Source organism: Eretmochelys imbricata, chromosome 6, assembly GCF_965152235.1.
Source record: "Eretmochelys imbricata isolate rEreImb1 chromosome 6, rEreImb1.hap1, whole genome shotgun sequence".
NCBI classification, from domain to species: domain Eukaryota; kingdom Metazoa; phylum Chordata; order Testudines; family Cheloniidae; genus Eretmochelys; species Eretmochelys imbricata.
Window position 1 is genome coordinate 122,341,350 of NC_135577.1, and position 21,556 is coordinate 122,362,905.

General features: G+C 44.8%; 1 protein-coding gene across 2 annotated transcripts in view; it reads left to right on the forward strand.

Moving 5' to 3' along the window:
- Positions 1 to 21,556, forward strand: part of SLC35F4 (solute carrier family 35 member F4) — a 188,416-nt gene that overhangs the window by 106,326 nt on the left and 60,534 nt on the right. The window lies entirely within an intron of this gene.

Consider the following 21,556-nt stretch of genomic DNA (forward strand, 5'->3'; position numbering starts at 1 on the left):
GCTCTCAGGGACAGAAGTGGGGGCAGATGGGTTTGCAGAGGCCTTTCCAGCTGTTGTGCAGAAGAAGTGCCTGTGAAGCAGATTCACTGCCTCTGGGCCTGAGAATTCCTCTGTCTTTATCCCTAGGAAATCACCTGAATCGCAGCACTGCACGTGAGGCAGGGTTGTGGCCCGAGGATAAAGAGCAAGGACACCCTTAGTGCGGCTCGTTACCATGCAAGGGGCTTTCTTTGAGAGGCAAGTTTTCCTGGCTGTACTCATAAAATTGTGCCTCAAAGGCGAGATTGTCACTGTCAGGAAAGGTAAAGCCTGTCCCATCAGGGAAAAACCTGCCTTGCCTTGTGCCATCAGCCCATGCCGCACAAGCCCATTCAGGTGATAGGCTCACTGTGTCCCAGGGACCCCGTGAGGCTAACTGGCAGATGGCATAAGGGATGCATAGGGGTTTACAGGGATCCCCGAGGTCTGACATCTGCATAATAGGGCATCAAAGGGTGGCCCATGAGGTCTCTACCAATAGCCAATAGCACCCAGGTCACCCTAATCATTGTGAGATATATGTAGAGATGATATTTAAGGAGTTATGTGTCTATAATGAAAACTGTGTTCTTAAGGTAGGTAAGTTAAGACAGGTCAGCAGAAGGTGACAAACAGGTTCTGTTCAGGCAGGGGGTAGGAGACACTTACTTCCCTGGCTGACCGCTCTGTATTGTGTGTCTGAATATGTGAGCAACCAGCTAATCAAAGTTTGCAAAATCTACAAGAAAGAAGTGTACAGGAAAAAACCACCAGCTGGGGGTGGGTGGCCAGCCGGAGTCCTGTTTTCAAGTACAGACAATGGATTGTTGGAATATATCTACGGGTCCAGGGTGTACCTATACCATCACCTAGGAGACAAGTTGCCAGCATGCATGTCTTATGAACGGAGGATCACAGCCCGCCAGGCTGTACAAAATTAGGAGAAAGACTTTGGGGCGAGAGAAACACAACAGGACCTGAAAAGCTCTTGCTAGACAAGGGTAGGCTCTAGAATGTGGGTTATGATTTTATTTTCTGTGTAACCATTTGTTTCCATTTACTCTACTTGCTCTTCCTCGAATCTTTATTCTTTGTTAAATAAACTTATTCTTGTGTTCACTGTAAACTTACCCAAGTGCGGTGTGTTAAGCAGAGCGGTGACCCCGAGGTGAGACTGGTACGCTGGGGTGTGGTATTCTTTGAGTAGCAGACCTGTGAATTCTGTGAGTGTCCAGTGGACCAGGAGCTGGACATTCCAGAGAGATGCTCAGAAGCTCGAGTGCGCCTAGCACCAACCTGCAGAGGGTCAGCAGTGGAGAGGGAGGGTTTGTGTAGCATGTGGCTGGTGGAGTCAGGTAGCTGACCCCTGGTAGGCACAGACAAGGCTTCCTCATATTAAAGGGAGATGGTAGCAAGGTGCCACTGAACGCAAGGTACTCCTGGGAAGCATCACACACACAATGCAGGGAACCAGTGCTCAGCCCTGCTTCCTCTTCCAAGGATCTTGGGTGGGAAGGCCAGCCCTTAGCCATGAGAATAGGGGTCAGGTTCTGACACCCTTACTCCCACTGAGTTACACTTTATTCCATTGCACTATTCAGGGGGTGGGGTACTGCTCAATCTGAGAAAGCGTCCCCACATCTGACCCTGTGAGAATATTAAAAATCAGACTAATCATGGTAATTGCATAATGCCAAAACTTTCTTTGTGTCATTACCAGTTAATCCTTTTCTAATCTCCTAATGCCATTCAGTAGACTTTGCTAGCTCTCTTTATTGTCCTGCTATTCAAATGTCGAGTGTAAGAGAGATTTACACCGAAAGGTATTAGAAAGGTTTATATGAATCATAGAATCAGAGAATATCAGGGTTGGAAGGGACCTCAGGAGGTCATCTAGTTCAACCCCCTGCTCAAAGGGAGCTGATTTGTAGCTGGTGAGTGCTTAGTGCTTTCTGTAAATCAGGCCCTCTTACGGTGTCTTTGGTTGGGCAACCAAAATCACTAGACTCCTTTGAAAACTGGCCGAACCATTTAAAGGTTATTGTGACCATTTGTAACCATTATGCCACATTGGTGATGATGTTCTATCACTGTAAAATGTTACGTCACAAAGGCGATAACTTTAAATGTAGAACGTTTACATTTCCACTGGTCAAAATGAAAATGACCCTGCAGCGCCATCTAGGGAAGGTGCGAGGGGCACATGAGAAGTTGCAAGCTTGCAGCGCTCTCCCAAACCCTTCTACAGTAAGATGTTGTGAAGCGTACTTAGACTTCTCCTACAGAGCTAGCCAGCCATTGAGTTCTTCTTGTCTGAGACTCTCTTTTTATGAAGGTGCTAACGAGTGCTCTCAACTATCTAATTAATTGTTGAGTCTTTAAAATATATGCAAGTATGGGAAGAGATTTATCATAGCCCTGACATGCACTACTGTCAGCATGACAAGCACAGAACAGAAGTTTCTTCAATGCAGAGGTTCTCATCTGATAAAGAAGAGGCACTTCATAATTACAGAATTAGGAAATGTAGACAGCTTATTTCATTCATACCAGTTTTGTTAATAAAACTTCAGGGAAGCAAATCATTATTTGACATTCAATTACAGCTAAGAAGTTTTCCCTAACAAATAACATATCTGCTGGGGCTTCCGATTTTATTATGATGTCTAGAGATTCAGTACAGTATGTTTGAAATTAATAAAATGGATTTAATCCTTATTGATGCAAGGGACTGTCTTTCTACCATATACTCACTCTGTATTCTGCTGTCGGCGCACTACTGAATTGCCTTGCTAATATTAATAATGTGTAATCTCTTTCTAAATGTGATAAACCTTTGAACTGCTGGCACACTTAAACCAAAGGCTCCCAGACTGTGCCCTGGTGAAACGCCGAATGACAGTCTGCCGGAAGCCGGAGGACTTATGGAGCCTGATCCCACAGACCCTCACTTTTGCCAATAATTATTATGAAAGTGGTCGTCCCACTGATTTCAATGGGACATCTTAGATGGCTGATTGCTGATGGGTTCTCACTGGCTGAATGGGGTCTGTGGATAGTTCTGTCATCACTGCTTAGGGTCACCTTGTGGACGTGTCACCCGTGCGTGTCTTGCTCTGCACCCGTCACAGGGTATTAGTGAAGACTGGAGGCTGACAGTCAGCCCTGCTGATTCAGGATTAGGACAGCAGAACCCGGTCAGTCTAAGGGAGGCTCTGAGCACAGGAATCAAAGGGTTTGTCTGCTCTGGCAGCAGGCCCACGTCGGATGAGACGGGCTCGTAGGGTTGGGCTGCGGGGCTATAAAATTGCAGTGTAGACATTTGGGATCAGGCGGGAGCTGGGCTCTGGGACCCTTCCACTATCCAGAGTCAGCTAACCTGGGCCAGCCGTGGAGGTTTTATTGCAGTGTAGACATACCCAAAGTGTGGCTTAAATAAGCACTCTAAAATTCTGCTTAGATCTATTTTCCTACTGTTTAAGCATCTCTCTCTCTCTTTCTCTCTTTTTTTTTTCTTGCTTACCCCTTTAAAATGTGGATCTTGCTGAGTCTCTAATAGTTGAGATTTTTGTGGTACCTTTGACAAAACTGAAGCTTGGTGTAACCTTAGGTGATACCGAGATACTAAACATGCGTTTGGCATTGGCTGATGCAACTTTCATGTCTGTGAAAGCATTTAGCACCAGCTATTAAAATCAAAGAAAGGATTTCCACACACAGATTTCATATTTTTGGAACATCCTTGGATTCTTATCTGCACCAGAGGTTAGTATTTCTTACCTTATAATTATTTCATAGGAATGTAGGACTGGTTCATCAAGTGCAGCCCCCTGCTATCTGAGAAAACCATGTCATGTGATCATATAATTTCATATTAAAATAAAATTCAACCCCCCTCCCCTGCCCCAATACCAGTGCTGCCAACTCTTGTTATTGTATTGCAATTCTCACAATATTTGGTATTTTTCTTAAACCCCACTTCCTGGAGTCATGCGATCACATCAGAATCAGCTTTTTTTTCTAGCCCTTATGGTTGCAGGTTAAGGCTTGAAAACGTGAATCCTGAAGTTTCAAACCCCAGAAAGTATATAAAAAGAACCCTATTTGCTTATTTTACAAATCTTATGATTTGTAAGCCAGTCTCATGGTTTTTGGGGGACCTGATGCCTGATTTTTAAAATCTTGGGGTTGTCATTATTGGATAACATACACAGAACTGTAGGGAATTTGGTAGTTTACAATCCCTCACCATTGAAATCAATGGGAGTTTTGCTCTTGCCATCAATGGATTCAGGAGCAGACCCCTAGTATCTAGTGTGCAACACGGGTTGACTGTGCATCTGAAAAACTCATGATTTTGCAGTGGTCTAAGCCAGTCCCAGAGAATCATAACGGTCATCCCTTTAGAAGCAGCTCATGTAATACTTCTGAAAGCCTGAATGGACACAGTCAGGTTGCAAGGCCTTCAGCAGCAGCACTGTATCTCAAGGAGGTATTATAGTATGTCCTGCACAATAGCATTGGCTGCCGCTGAAGTGAATGGCGTGGAGCAGGAAATGTTTTGTCAGTGCCATTAACTAGGTTCATTTCTATAATCCATGGCTAGGAAGCTTATCAATAGGTTACATTGCATTTGCCTGATTGCATCAAAAATATAGTTGTCTTTTTGAGCACAATCCGGAGAGGCACAAAATTCCTTGCAGTAGCACTGAGCCACACAGTGCTGGGTTTGTAGGCCTTGATTCAGCAAAGTATTTAAGCACATGAATACAGCCATTGACTTCAGAGGGACTTGCTTGAAGTTAGGCATCTTCTTCAGGTCCATTGAACTGGATAGGATCACTGCAACTCCATCATCTAACCCTGTTCATAAATTGTTTGAGCTCTATTGGAATGCTAGTTACGTGGTTTGCCCCCACGACTCTGACTGGAAGCCTGGTGCAGAACCTCCCTCCTCTGACCCTTAGAGTAAACTACTTTGCAGAACTGGGGTCTGAGTGCTGGTGAATGGTAGAGAGCCCTGGGTAATGGGAACAGCGATCGTGTGTGTTCCCCCCCCCGCCCCGCCCGCATAACTCCCACTCCCAAACCCAACCTAGTGGGTCAGCCTCTGGCACTGAGGTCATTCTGCCTCTGGTCATTTCCCAGCCTCGCTGCTGAGACTGCCAATAGCTGCCCTTTGGTTTATGACATAATGACTGTGTTTACCTTGCTTTAATTTACAATCAAATACCTAATGTATTTCTTCACCATCAACCATGCTTCGTCTCTGAGGACCGTTGCGCCAGCCAGGTTGATAGTGTCGCACCAGGTATCGTGTAGTCAAGTTCCCAGATTTGGCTGAATCTTGCAAATCCGTGAATCTGTGGGGTGAGTCCGTGGGTGGTGCCAGATAGGGTCAGGGCGTGCACCCCTTTGCATGTCAATGCAGAATTTGAGAGCACGGTGTACTGGCATGTTTTCGTCCATCCTGGCAAATGGCTGAAGAGCATGCAACACCGGTTTTGGATAGAATGAGCCCTAGTGGATTTGAACATTCACGTTCTTTGCACAGAATGACTCACTTGGCTGTATTTACTGCTTTTGTTCACAACAGTAGGAATTCTACGTGATCCTGATTCTCTGGCAATTTGGGAACATCCAGAGGTGCAGTGATTTATAGATAGGCCCTGTCCAAGAACTGGAGTAATAAATTGCTAAATTTGATCAGATTTTGGTTGTTCCATTTTCACAATACTCCCCCAAGCTCCTCTATCTCATTCTGATATTCGCTCTGTGATAGTTTGTTTAACTCTTTATGATGCTACATAGCAGGGGCTCGACCCTGTCCCCTGTCGCTCCAATATGTTTGAGGGCGTGAAAGAGCTTTTCACTCTATCCCATCCGTGGGCAAATAACAGGACATAATATTTCCCCGGTGCTTAATGGGTGCCAGCTTTCACACCTCACTGAAAGTTGTGGTCTTCCAGATAGGGCGATCTTCCTATCTTCTGAGGAGGTGTGTAGCTGTCAGCCATCTAGGCCCTGAACCAAAGACCATAAAAGTCTTTAGCTTCACTGGGCCTTGGATCAAGCACCTAGTGAGTAAACTGCAGCATGCTATGCTAGCTGTGGGGGAACTTTACTTCACCTACTCTGTGGAATCCTGCGCTGGCTTACAAAATTCTTAGAGCAGAAGACACACGATGCACCATCCCTGATCTGCATAGCAGCACCGGCCAGGGCCAGATTGTGCTCTTAGGTCATAAGATCTCAGCTGGTGAACGGGAGAGCACTTCTGCCTATGTAACCGATTATATAGAGATTGACTTTGAGGGATATGGTTAAAAATATGAAGAGATCCAGATCCTGCAGTCAATCTGTACATGTAACTCTCATCAAAATCAACTGGAGTCTGACCTGAGGGACCTGGCCCTTTAAATAAGCTACATACATGTGATAGTCTAGCAACTGGCTGCTGAATGACAGTGAGTGCTGTGACTTTCTTACATACAAGTTATTTTTTAATGGTTACATTAAAATGTGTTAAATCATTAACACAACTCTGGGGCCCAATCACAAGACTAGCTCTTACACCAGTTGCTACACTGATTGCAATGGGATTACTCACATGAGTAAGGCGTTAACCACATTAGCACGTGTTTGCAGGATCAGGCCTATAGACAATCAGAGTGACTAAAGATAGGACTAAAACTCTGTGAACAGCTGATTCCTATAGGCAGTGAGGAGAGTGGAGAAGCAGCATGTGTTCATCTGAGTAGTGACTGCCATGTGAATATGATGCTGAGAGCACTTGCTGGGGTAGAGTGGATTGTGCCTGGCAGCATCAGTCTGTGGGTGTGGCTATTGACATCCGTATGATGTAGATGCATCCATTGCTCACTAAAGGAAAATGCCATCCTGTTGGAAAGCTGTATTGGGTGATCAGAAATGTAAGCCAATGGGAGTTCTGACTGAGTAAGGAATTCAGGGTTTGGCTTTTAGCCTGGCTGGGAAGAGTTGGAAAAGCTAGTAGGATTTGCGATTCTTTCCATTGAAAACAGAGCCTGCTGCTTGGAACAACTTTTGCTTTTAAAATTTGTTGCAGGCACAATGCACTTTGCCCTTGAAAGTTCTTTGTGATGATTTTCCCAGAAGGGGAGTGAGATTCATAACGACACTGCTTTAGTTTGCAATTATATCTAATACCAAAACCTAGCATCCCCTTGCTTCGTATTTATTTGCTACATCTGTTCCTGTCTCCGTTTGCCTTGTTTTTCTGTTTTGTACTATTCATCTCTTTTATATTCCAATGACATAAAATGAACTGATAATGGCCCTTTAGCCTGTCATCTTGAAACTCATGCTCAGCCTAAAACAGCCAGTGAAATGTAAGTGTCTCATATTGATAGTCTAGCTGAGTGACCAGCCAATCTCAATGGATCTATACAGGGTGCATTTCATGTAGCTGTCATATTAATGATATTCAGGCAACAAAGACTCCCTTGAGAGACTTGCGGCCTGATCCAAAGCCCATTGGAGTCAATGGAGATCTTTCCATTGACTTTGATGAGCTCTGGAGCAGGCTCTTAATATGTGTCGTTATAGTTTCAGAGTGGTAGTCGTGTTCGTCTGAATCAGCACGAAGAACGAGGAGTCCTTGTGGCACCTTTGTGTTATCCATATTTCCACTAACCGTTTGATAGCGAGTATAATATTCAACATACTGCTGTGAGCTACAGATTAATGCAGGGTGACAGAGGTGGTTTTGGAAATTATGTTAATCACACAATCAACAATGGATCGTCGACTAGCCCTGACCCAAGGAGGGGAGGGTATTCGTAGCCAAGTTAGAGCTAAATATTATGAGGCTGGGGGGAACCTATGCTCCTCTCCTGGGGCAGATACAGTAACAGCGAGCTCGGTGCCAGCAGAAAGACAGTAATTGCCAGCTGTTCGGTCGCTGCAATTCCTCCCCCATAAGGCAGTTCATTGGCTTCCCCTCGCAGGCTCAGAATCCCCTTGTGCTGTGCACTAGCAGGCAAGTTGCCATCAGTTATTCAGCCCATCAGAATTGGTTTGATTGCGCCCCGGTCATATCCTCTGCAGAGGAATTGGTGTTTTGGGAAAACTCTGGCAGCCAGTTCCATTGCAGCAGCATTGCCAGAGAGCTGGGGAGGACGGGGGGCTCCAGAGCTGGTATGGAAAGGCAGGGTCTCCGTGCAGATGGCGCTGCCCTCCTGCAGTTTCCCTAAGATCTACTGGTTGTGGGGCAGAGCTGCTGGCTGCCCCACAAGGGAGCAATATTCCTTCCCCATCCCAATCGCGCCTGATTCAGACGAAACTGTTAGAGACTCTCGACCGAATTTTCCCTCCTGAAGTCCCTTTGCCACAGAAACAGCCAAGGGAGAGCTCAATCTAGGGCACGAGAAAGTGTATGTGATCTGATGGTCATTGTAGAAGTGTATTGGAGGTCATAGAAAATGGGGGGAGAAAGTGGGGTGAGCCTTCTGACTATGTTTTGGCAGAGGTACAACAAAAGGTACACCCAGGGTAGCTGCCATGCACTTGTCCATCCCAGTAGGATCTAACCTCATATCAGAAGCTCTTGTTCGTATTTTTTCATGGCTGGCAGTAGAGGTGCTGGAACGAGGGGTGCTGCTGCACTCCCTGGCTTGAAGTGAGTATATGCAGGGTTTACAGTTTGGTTCAATGGCTCTCGGCACCCCCACTGTACAAATTGTTCCAGCACCTCTGGCTGGCGGCCCAGGCCAGTTAAAAGTGATTGCCATGTTACTGGCATCAAAATGCAGTATTAAAACTATTTAGTGTGACAGCTGCCATCTTGGCTGACACATCCAGGATTGCATCGGGGATCCAGAGCTAGAAGCATGAGCTGCTACAGCTTAAGCTAAAGAGTCTAAGTTCTGTAGCTGGGGCCGTAACAGGCTCATATAGGGCCTGGATCAGGCATTGATGAGGATCTATAACGTGCATGCACCAGGTGGTTACGTTAGCATGATAATGTAAGGGATTGAACAGGACATGATCTTTCTGGCAGCATTTTCTAGCAGCAGCAATCCACTTCTGTTGTGGGCTTGGGGTGTAGATGTTTCGCGAATACGGCTGGGAGTGGGGAACTCTTGCATTCTAGCCCTGCTACTGACACCGAGTCTCTGGGGGGTCTCGGGGACGTCATTTGGGATCACGGTGCCTTTGTGTCCCCATCTGGGCTAACATTTACTGAGTCACAGAACAGGCTGTGTTGTGGGCAGGGCTCAGCCTGCTCGTGACAGGGGGAAGCAGGCAGTCTGGACTCCGTGCAGGGCTGTGCGGCCGTCCGCAATCCCGCTCTGCTTGTGAGCACAAAGGGGGAATTTAGGAGTGGGCCAGAGAAGGGCCAAGGGCAGAGCTGAGGGGTTGGTGTGGGTCAACCCCCACAGGGACAAGGCACACAGGGTGCAGGAGCTAGTCTAGTTCTGAGACTGGGATAGCAGCCAGAGAATGGCTCCCCTCAGGAGAGAAGCGTTCTTTCCCCAGTCCTTTGAGGAGATCCCAGGGCACAGCTCAAGCAGTGAGATACATGCAGGGGGCAGGCTATGGGGCTAAATGACTTTGACTGCTATTTATACATCATCACCTTCAGTACAGGGACTGCTGCACCACAGTCAACAGACCCAGCCATAAGTGGAGGAAGCGGGTCCATTGGCTATGGCTCTATCCTGCAACTCAGGAGATACATGTTTGAATCTCTGCTCTGCTACAGGCTTCCTGGGTAACCGTGGGCAAGTCATTTAGTTTCTCTCTGTGTCAGTTCCATCCACAAAATGGAGGTAATAGTCTTCCCTTGCTCCTCAGGCTCAGTACATTAATGGCTCTGGGGTGCTCTGATGCTTTGGTGATGGGGCCATATATGAATTTTAGACAGATAACCGCTGGAGCTCTCGGGTACCGTGTAATATGCCTGATAGGTGAATCCTTTTTGATGATTATCCATATACAATGAAATCAGAGCAAGGAAATGGATGCTAGATGTGGCTTGAGAACTGTAGTTAATATTTGAATCTATTTGCCTTAAATCTGAAATATCAACAAATGTATATCAGCACGCACTTTGACTCTATCCGGGTTACAATTTACAGTGTTTATAACAAGCAGGGAAAAGCCTGAGTGAAGAGATTAGAAATACCTCAGTGACATAAAGCACCGGAAAGAAAGCTTTTGTTAATTGTCGATCATTCGGCCAGTGTTTTCAGAAATGGCTAATGATTTTGAGCACCTCCGTTTTTGGATGCCTCAGAGGGGCCTGATTTTCAGACCGTGCCGAGCACCCGCCCTCTAAAATCAGACCATTTTCAGGTGTCACAAGTTGGGTGCCCATAAGTTGAGGCAACCAAAATCACTAGTCACTTTTGAAAAACCTTGGCCTTAAACTCACCAGCTGTTGAGGTTAAATTATGTTGGATTTAGGGAGAATGTGGCATACTTCCCCCCATCTGCTGCTTGCATAAACATGAGGTCATGAACTAATGTACTTTGGGTGAGGGAGATAAAGCCTGTCTCCGAGTGATCTTAGGTCCTTCCCACAGCAGTGCCAATGCAGATATAAAAATGTAAAGCATACAAGCAGGATCAAAGCACCTATCTAAACATTACCTCCTGTACATAAAACCAATCGCCTATCCATAACTGGAGCAGAATCAGATGGACAAAGCTCATGTTTTCTCAGCCAGGGATGCTGATTCTTTTCAAACTGAAATCTGCAACTAGAGTTATAAATAGTAAATGCATACATTTTTGTACCAGTTTGTTTCCTTGTTTCTAGTCTCTTTAGTTATCCAAAAGCAAATTCTGGTGTGATGTAAGTCTAGAAGGGTTCCTTATGTTTTGGAATCTGGCTCCTGAGTTGTTTTGTAAATGCAATTACAGCTGATTTTTCAAAATGTGATTTGCAAAGACTTGTACCATTGGCCCCTTTCTGGTGTTAATATATTGCTCTTGTCTGAAAGAGATGGCATGAAATGCTTGAAATTGCACTATGCTTTTCACACGATCCTATGGCAGTGTTGCTATAGCTAAGGCTGGTTAATAACTCCATTATAAACTCCTGTTTGCAGAAGTTGTTTTCCTAAAACAATCTCAATGCCATGTTTATATTATGCATATGTAGAATGACTAGAAGTTTATTAGTGGATGGTTAAATGTTTGCATAATGGAAAATTTCTTTGAAGTGGGATGAGTCCATCATAAAGGCTGCTGTCTTTTTATACTTTGGAGGAGGAAAAAAATCTATTGTAAATGTTAACTTCAGAATGCTGGTTGCCACATCGCACTGGGAATCTATGAAGTACATATAATTGTTTAAAAAGTGGGTAGCTTTACACTGTGTGCTGCAGTGTAATATGCTGTGGAAAAGAGATGATGACAGTGGAGGCCAGCTCATGCCTATCAGAGGCAGGATGTGTTGTGGAGACCTGACACCTCTAGCAGGTGCTTCAGTAGTATCAGTTCTGGGAGTGGGGCCAGCCCCGGCACGCTCAGGAAGGTGCAGGGCGTTCAATTGTGGAGAATAGAAAGGAAGAGGCAGGGACTGGGCCAGGCGCCAACCAGCCCTTAAGTGTCTCAAACACTTCCTGGAGTGTCTCTTTAAAATAGTATTTCACACCAGCCCCCTTCCAAGCAGGAACAAGAAACCAACATCCATTAGGACAGGGCAGCTTGCTTCTCCTGGGGTGCCCAGCCCGCTCTGTGCCAGGTGCAGGGCTGACTGTGGGGTCATGACACTACATCTTCCCCCTGCTCATCCCAGCTCCTCCTTGGCAGTGGTGCATGGAGGGAACAATTCTGCCCCACCCCCCTCCAAGCACACCGCTCTTTACATGGGGAACTCAAGAGTGGGCTGGGGAGAAGGACCCTAGGCCCACTTCCACCAAGCACCAGAGTCCAGGTTGGAACTTGTCTTGATGCACCTACCTCTCCTGGAGTTGTTCAAGAACCGCTTGGGGTTGTCGGGTACTGTGCACCCACTTCTGTCCTTGGCTGCTACCCCGCAGCACCCACTGAAGTGAGGGGGCAGAACGGGGCTAGTCATTGCACACCTGGACAAAGTCGCTTATTAAGTGTCTAAAACAGTTTTGTGATTCCTACAAGCTGGCTTCCCTCGTAAGCTTAAAATGTAGCCTTCTGGGTCAATGATTCTGAACTTTTTCATGCCATGACAGTCCTGGGCCCTCCTCCGACATAGCTGGGAAAGGTAGAGTGGTTATGACCCACTGTAGATTGCAAACCCCAGGCTCAGAAGACCTAAAAGTGGCAATACTTCAACAAAAAAACTTCAAAAACAGACTCCAACGAGGGACTACTGAATTGGAATTAATTTGCAAACTGGATACAATTAATTTCGGCTTGAATAGAGACTGGGAGTGGATGGGTCATTGCACAAAGTAAAACTATTTCCCCATGTTTATCCCCCCCCCCCCATCTCCCACTGTTCCTCAGATGTTCTTGTCAACTGCTGGAAATGGCCCACCTTGATTATCACTACAAAAGGTTGCCCCCCCCCCCCTGCTCTCCTGCTGGTGATAGCTTACCTTAAGTGGTCACTCTCCTTACAGTGTGTATGGTATCACCCATTGTTTCATGTTCTCTATGTATATAAATCTCCCACTGTATTTTCCACTGAATGCATCCGATGAAGTGAGCTGTAGCTCACAAAAGCTTATGCTCAAATAAATTGGTTAGTCTCTAAGGTGCCACAAGTCCTCCTTTTCTGTTCTAGGTTGTTACCAAAGCCACATGTGCATGGTGGACATGAAGTGTGATGAGTGGTGACCCTTAGACTATTGCCAGCTTTACCCAAGACAAATCAGCACAGTTACCTCCCTGCCTGCAGCATTCCCTGGCACTCTGCCATGGTTACTATAGGAAGTATCTGGACTACTTAAACATATGTTTTTGGAGAGATTTGGTCTAGTTCAAACAGGAATTATTTTGGGGCAGTTCTCAGGCCTGTGTTATGCAGGAGGTCAGATCACAATGTTACCTTCTAGTCTTAGAATCTATGAATCTATTAAAAAACACTGACGATATCCACTTGGAAATACTTGTATAGACCCTGATTCTGGTATCCTTGCCAAGGCACTCTTGCAGCCATGGTGATGGGCACTGCATGAACCTAGATAAATGTTGAATAGTACTTTACTGACTGAAGTAGCCCCATGGAGTTCTGTGGTACTGTTTAAATGAGCAAGGAGGATGGAGTCAGCCCCTCAGTTGTCTCAGATGGTTGGCAAGATATGAAGGGCCACCACTGTATGTCCATAGAAAGACACACAAACTGGCTTCTTCAACTAAACTGTCTCACAGCCACAACACAAACAACACCGAAGAAAGGGAGAAGGTGTAGGAGCTGCCTCACGTATCTCATGTAGGGAAGAATCTAGACCAACTGTGGCCTGTATATATATATATTGAGACTGTGACAATTTTTTTAGGGCCCTAGAATACTAGAAAGTTGCCTTCAGTATAAAGGTTAGCTAGCTGATGGATAGATAGATACTATATATTCTGTTTCCCTGGACTTTTATGAGTTCAGTGTCCTTTAGGAGACACATTATTCAAAGTTTACTTTAAAAAAAAACAACTAATTTAATTGTAGGATATTGTCACAATAAGGGAACCAGAAAATTGTATCGCAGAACTCCCCTGCAGTTGTCACTGAGAAAGCTCCAGTCTGCTGTGTGAACAGAGAGAAGATATTATACGTGAAACCATTGCCTTAATCCAAAGGGGTTGCATCACTTTAAAGTTGAAGGAGAGCATTAGCTAATATATTTATATTTTAACTGCTGCGCTTAACAATGGAATGAAAGAAAAGTGTTAGCAGAGGTCAAGCATGGTTTGAATGTGTTGCAAATGGTTTCCCAGGGAAACAGCAAATCAGTACTCATAGCTTGCTGCAGCATCTCCAGAACAACACCAGATTCCAGCCATAGCCGAGTGTTTACTATTGTACTGGGGACCAAAAGCAATGCAGAGGCTAAAGACGGAGTGAGTGTACATCTTAGGAGAACAATTTAAAAGGATGAAGAAACATTCAGCGAGAGTGGCACCATTAGCATCTTACAGTGTTTCTGAATTAAATTCACCTATACCAGACGGTAAATGCTCTTTTACTGCATATCTACCCTTAGGGATGCAATTAGTTTACATGCTACTCTTGTTCTTTTCCAATTTATATATCTTATATTTTTAAAAAAATAACTGGAAGCTTTAAGTATTTCTGGCACTTTCTTTCATTTTTTATTTTAAAATGAGTGTAGTCAGAAATGTCTAGTTTTTCAATATGCAACTGGTATGGGAACAATTTTAGGTGGAGAAACTAATATTAAAATGAGGCAGAACTCAAAAAGTTGGTTTGCTTTTGTTTTCACTGTTAGAAAAGGCACAAAATGTAGCTCTGTGCTAGCTTCCCCAGTTGTCCGTAGTATTTATATACCATGCTCGAGATTTAGCCCTATGTTTTAAACATTGTAATGCGTGGCACTAACTTCCTATGCTTGCTGTCTCTTAACTTAAGAGAGAAGAGACAGTAATAGTTCCTTTATGCTGGTCCTCTTCCTCTTATTTGTTAGAACAATAGCGGATATGAACAACTGCGTAATACACATATGCTACAGAATAGCAATTGGGGGGAAAATGTTTCCTATGTTATTGAACTGAGATGACAACCTAACATAAAGTGCAGCAGGAACGCTCATTTTCATTCCCTGCTGAGTGTGAACTTCACGTCACTCTTATTGCTCAGCGTTACGGATGATTGCTGTACATTAGTTGGTGATGCAGATAAAAAGCTTGGAACGTAAAATATATAACACTATATTTCTGGGTATAAATTAAAAAAAGGTTTGAAAAAGCCTTTACTATTGCTCAAGTTCATTTTATTTGAATATATGTCCATAGGAATCCCAAGCTTTAAGTACTTTCTTTCAAGTTTACCATATTTGAATTTAAAATGTCTCAAAGAGCAGAGGAGTTCTTTCAAAAGTTGCTTACTGAGGCAGGAATACATTTTAAATTTACTATTTATGGTGTGTTGTTAAGGATGCTTTTGCTGTGGTGTTGTAAGAGGCATTGTATCTCTGGTTTGATTTTTGCAGCTCTTGCTAGCAATGGAAATGTTATTACTTTGCATTGAATGTTAAATTCAGTACTTTGTTCATGATTAAAAGAAAATTATGGCACTTTTTCAAATACTGTATAGTGCTTATCAACAAAAGCATGATAGCAGTGTGACTTAAAGTTCCTGAATCTATAAGGACATGACTGGCTAAATTTCAGGTAGGACTAGTTTCCTATACAAGCGCAACTATTTTAGAAATCATCTATTGCACTTGGACTTTGGCATAGGTGTGATATGTGACATTAATATTTGTACAGTTGTTTGCAGCTGGTCTAGTTAAATATGTTTCTTTTCCTATAAAAGTCTTAAAGAAAATCAAAAGTGCAGCTAGAGCTGAGTTCGTATGTTGATTCTCTCTGTGGTCTTGTGGCACCTGATTTAAAGAAATGCTAAATGCTAATTCATATATTCAACCACTCATAAGTGTCTTGCCTTAAAGAAGTGGTATTCAAATTATAATAATTCAGCTCAGTTAACTCACCATCACCACTGGTGAGCTGCTATTATTGGTGATGGTTATTGTTATTTGAAATGTGGTAGCACTGAGGAGCACCAGCCATGGCCCAGGACCCCATTGTGTTTAGGTGCTGTACAAACACAGAACAAAAAAATGGTCCCTGCCCCAAAGAGCTTACAGACTAAGTATGTGACAAGCGATGGTTCCTTAAAGGTTGCCAAAGTCAAAACACCGTGAAGGATGCCAGTTCCAGGGGCGAGTCTTCACCTTGTCTGGACACTTGTCTGCTGCCCATGGGGGACAGGAATGTCTGTCCTCCACCTGAGTTTACACTGGCCCGCTTCCACAGAGAAGAAGAAAATGCAGCTGTTTAAATAAGAATTAAAAGGCTGTGGACTATGGGGGAGTGGCCAGATGGCAGAATTTATCATTTCAGACAGGTCAAGGTTGGAAGCATTTGTGTTACAGATGAAACTAGCAAGGCAGAACAAAAATCAAAGCTCCTGCTAGCTCATATATTGAATGCAAATGTGTGCAGCCAGATTCACAGGTCTGCAAAGATTCCAGCTGGCCTTTCCAAAGATTCCTCAAGGAGGTGGGCACCCGACTTCAAATGAATGAGTTTTGGGTGCTTGACTCCCTTAGGCTCCTCTGGAAAATTCCAGGCTCAGACTGGTCAGACTTTGTTTGACAAGTTATGACACCATCATAAAAATTATTTAGTTATGAATTACCATGTACGAAGACTCAAAATTACCATTTTCAACAACAACATAGAACCAGCAGTGACCTGCCAAGAGATTTGCTTGTATCTGTCCAATTCCTAGGGATAGGTGTTCATGTAGCAATTTTTGCAACCTACTGGGAGCCTCAGTAGAGGCCAAGGACTGAATTAGCGGGGAGGCTGAGCTGTTCCTGAGAGGTGATCTTCGGGTAGTGAGGCACTTGTATGGTGGAGCAAGATATACACGTGCACTGTGGCCGACGGTGCTGTATCTCTTTTGTGGATAAACAGAGACTGGAGTATCTGTAGTTTTCCGTCCGGTACCTTTCTTGATCAGTAACCAACCAGAGATCATAATCAAATCTAAATGATACCCCAACCACACACGCAAATACCAACTTCTATTATATCCCTCCTTTTCCAAAAGTCTGAGGAAAGAGAGGCCTTTCCCAAAAGAAGTGCCAGAGATTTTTCCTATCTGTATAAATCCCCCTGTGACAAGAGGGTCTGGTACCAACGGTGAAAAATTCTATTAGGGATCACCCTCTAAAAACGGCAGAGTTGTCTGAGACTGTCTTTTGGCCTGGGAATCCCCAGTGGCAGAAGCCTCTTCAAAACTCTCCATGCACACGATGAAATTAGAAGGGACGTTCTCACCATTGGACTTCCTCTGTGATGTGAAAGCCCTGGGGTGGTAGGGAGTTCCACATGAATCCTTTTAATGATGTTCCCCTCTACTGACCAGCATGGAGGGAAGCAAAGCTCCAACAAAGATGGAAAGAAAGGTGCTGGATATGGTCTGAGAGGACAGGAGTTGCAAGCCTGAAAGTTCCCCTGTCTGTCTTTCCCCCCACCAAGTCCAGGGGATTCCCTTTGAAAGAGTAACATGTGGAAGAGACTCTACAGGAATGTAGGCTTGGGTCATCGTCAGCCAAAGAGGTGAACCAAGGAGCAGTTGCTCTACGTAGAATGCTATCTGGGAAAAGAAACGAAGGCAGCCTCAAATCTTTCTGAGCTGTGGGTGCTCAGCAGCGCTGGAAACATGCCTGAGGTGCCTCAAGTTGGGAACCCCAAACTAGGGGGGGTGCTTTTGAAAACACTGGCCTTAATCTCAGGCAATTTGTCATAGAGTTTGATGCTGGTCTGACCAGCACTAGCTCCTCACAGCAGCATTGGTATGCCATGGTGCAGCTAGGAGCATGCAGCCGTGGTGAGAGCGCAAATGGCAGCAGAGTGCGTGACCGGTCATGCTGCCTGGGGTTGTGTGGAGAAACTTCTACTACGTGTCTCTCATGAGGAATCTGTGGGGTTGGGACCTGAGAATTCCTGGGGAGCCACCTAGAGCTGGTTACAGGATGACCTTTCTGTTTCGGGACAGCTTTCAGGGCTTTGAAATTTTTTGTTCCAATGTGGCATGAAAGCAAACACTTCAAATGTTTTCATGAAGCAGTGTAAAAATGTCCATCCTTGGTGCAAAACCAGCAAGTTTTCAGTTCTGGTGTCACCTCAGAAACTTTCTCGCTGAAATCTATGCATCTCCACAACACCTTTCTGCTTCAACGCAACAGCATATTTCAGTGAAAATACATTTTGTCGAAAATGTTCTGAGCGGCTCCAGAGCTTCCCACTCAGTCTGCACAGCAGGTCATGCCTCCCCATGCATCCATGGGAAAGAAATATTAGCAAAGGTTTGATGTTTTTCTGGCTGTCTCAGAATGCCACTTATGCATTTTACAGGGTGCTCAGAAATAATGGATTGGCCCTTCCATGCCTCAGGTCTCTTTCTGTAAAATGAGGATAAGAATAGTTCATTTATCCCACCCTTTGATTTGTCTATTTATGTCACAAGTCAGGCAAAGATCCTGTCAGGGTTCCTTCCCCACTCTGAACTCTAGAGTACAGATGTGGGGACCTGCATGAAAGACCCCCAAGCTTACTTCTACCACCTTAAGTTGAAACTTCCCCAAGGCACAAATTCTTTGCCCTTGGAAGGTACGCTGCCGCCACCAAGTGACTTAACAAAGAATCAGAGAAAGGACCACTTGGAGTTCCTACTCCCCCAAAATATCCCCCCAAGCCCTTACACCCCCTTTCCTGGGGAGGCTTGAGAATAATATCCTAACCAATTGGTTACAAAGTGATCACAGACCCAAACTCTTGGGTCTTAGGACAATAGAGAAATTGGTCCAGTTCTTAAAAGAAGGATTTTATTTTAAAAAAGGTAAAAATCACCTCTGTAAAATCAGGATGGAAAATAATTTTACAGGGTAACAAAAGAGTCAAAAACACAGCAGAACTTCCTCTAGGCTTAGTTTCAAAGTTACAAAAAACAGGAATAAACCTCCCTCCAGCAAAGGAAAAATTCACAAGCAAAACAAAAGATAATCTAACATGCCTTGCCTGGCTTTTACTTACAATTTGTGTAATATGAGAGACTTTTAGGATGGTTTATGGGAGAAGGAGTTTTCTGACCTGATGCTTCTTTGCTTCCCAAAAGAACACACAAAACAAAACCTCTCCCTCCCACCCCGCCGCAAGATTTGAAAGTATCTTCTTTCCCCATTGGCCCTTTTGGTCAGGTGCCAACCAGGTTATTTAAGCTTCTTAACCCCTTACAGGTAAGGAGGAATTCTAGGCTACCCTTAGCTGTATAGTTATGAGAGATCCCTACTGGGACTTTAACGAACGCTTACAGTTAAACCTGGGCTTAATCCTGTCATGAATTGGAACCCTAGATTGTCTTTGTGTGTGTGTGTGTGTGTGTGTGTGTGTATAGCAGGATGATCCGATGACCAGCTGGTCTAGTGGTCAGGTTTCTGCTGGCCTAGTCATCCCAGAGGGGGGCCCAGCTGTGGCCTCAGTCACCCCTGCCTGCTCCAGTTGCTCCCCCAGAGATTCTGTCACTACGGAGGAGCAGAGGGAGAGGGAGAAAGTAGGGGGACCCAGGCCCACCCACTCCAGTGGGTCTGAGCCTGAGGCTTTAGGGGTTTATTAAAGCATCTGTCCCAGTTGTTGAGCTACTCCAAATTATGTTTCCCCTGGGTCACTTCCTACTAGTCCAGAGCTCCTCAGTTTGGGGCATGATCGCTGGCTGTGCAGACTCTCCTCCATCTCTTAGTGACTTGTGAAGCATTCTCTTTTAGGGCTTTCAGCTCCCGAAGTGGGGGAGAATCCAAATGACTGCTGCTAGAGCAGCCTTCACTAGGCTGCTGCCACTCCTGACCCAACTCTCAGCATCAGCCTTGCTTTCTGGTGCAGTATGCAGCTCCTTCCCCCCTTCCCCTGGACTTCTACCAGTGTCCCGTGGAACTGTTCCTCCACTGGGAACATGATCTGCTTGTGTGTGTGTGTATAACTGTATACAGTGCCTAGCACAATGGAGCCTCTGCGGGGTGTCTCTGTTATGCAGATATATGTATAAAGCTGTGCATCGTGTGTGACTGTGCCCGTTAAAGGACGTCTTCCGAGGCCTATGTATCTCTGTCAAGGTTCCTCCCCCACTCTGAACTCTAGGGTACAGATGTGGGGACCTGCATGAAAAACCTCCTAAGCTTATCTTTACCAGCTTAGGTCAAAACTTCCCCAAGGTACAAAGTATTCCACCCGTGGTCCTTGGAATGGCCGCTACCACCACCAAACTAATACTGGTTACTGGGGAAGAGCTGTTTGGACGCGTCTTTCCCCCCAAAATACTTCCCAAAACCCTGCACCCCACTTCCTGGACAAGGTTTGGTAAAAAGCCTCACCAATTTGCCTAGGTGACTACAGACCCAGACCCTTGGATCTTAAGAACAATGAACAATCCTCCCAACACTTGCACCCCCCCTTTCCTGGGAAATGTTGGATAAAAAGCCTCACCAATTTGCATAGGTGACCACAGACCCAAACCCTTGGATCTGAGAACAATGAAAAAGCATTCAGTCTTTTACAAGAAGACTTTTAATAGAAAATAGAAGTAAATAGAAATGAAGAAATCCCCCCTGTAAAATCAGGATGGTAGATATCTTACAGGGTAATTAGATTAGAAAACATAGAGAACCCCTCTAGGCAAAACCTTAAGTTACAAAAAAGATACACAGACAGAAATAGTTATTCTATTCAGCACAATTCTTTTCTCAGCCATTTAAAGAAATCATAATCTAACACATACCTAGCTAGATTACTTACTAAAAGTTCTAAGACTCCATTCCTGTTCTGTCCCTGGCAAAAGCAGCATGCAGACAGACACAGACCCCTTTGTTTCTCTCCCTCCTCCCAGCTTTTGAAAGTATCTTGTCTCCTCATTGGTCATTTTGGTCAGGTGCCAGCGAGGTTACCTTTAGCTTCTTAACCCTTTACAGGTGAGAGGAGCTTTCCCCTGGCCAGGAGGAATTTCAAAGGGGTTTACCCTTCCCCTTATATTTATGACACGCCCCCCAAATCTCAGCTAGGGTGAAACACTGGCTGGGATTTCTTCCTGGAGCTCTAGGAAAAACAGAGTTAATAAGACACAGGCATCTCTAAATATACTACCAAGTACATAAAGACTAACAATATTTTCCACATCTTAAGGACGATTTTAACCAGTTGATTCTGGGAAACTTTCACGGGAGAGTGCATCAGCCACTTTGTTAGAAGCTCCTGAGATGTGTTGGATGTCGAAATCAAAATCTTGGAGAGCTAAACTCCACCGAAGAAGTTTTTTATTAGTTTCTTTGACGGTGTGAAGCCACTTCAGTGCAGCATGGTCGGTTTGCAGGTGGAAACGCCGTCCCCAAACATATGGGCGTAGCTTTTCCAGAGCGTAGACAATGGCATAACACTCTTTTTCAGTGACTGACCAGTTGCTTTCCCTCTCAGACAGTTTTTTGCTGAGAAACACTACAGGGTGGAATTCTTGATCAGGTCCTTTCTGCATTAAAACTGCTCCCACACCACGCTCGGATGCATCTGTGGTTACTAGGAACGGTTTGTCAAAGTCTGGGGCCCTTAGTACAGGGTCAGACATGAGTGTCGCTTTAAGCTTGTTAAAGGCCTTCTGACACTTTCCGGTCCACTGAACAGCATTTGGCTGTTTCTTTTTGGTTAGGTCTGTCAGTGGGGCGGCGATTTGGCTGTAGTGCGGTACAAATCGTCTGTAATAACCAGCCAAGCCTAAGAAGGATTGAACCTGTTTCTTTGACTTTGGGACAGGCCATTTTTGGATAGCATCCACCTT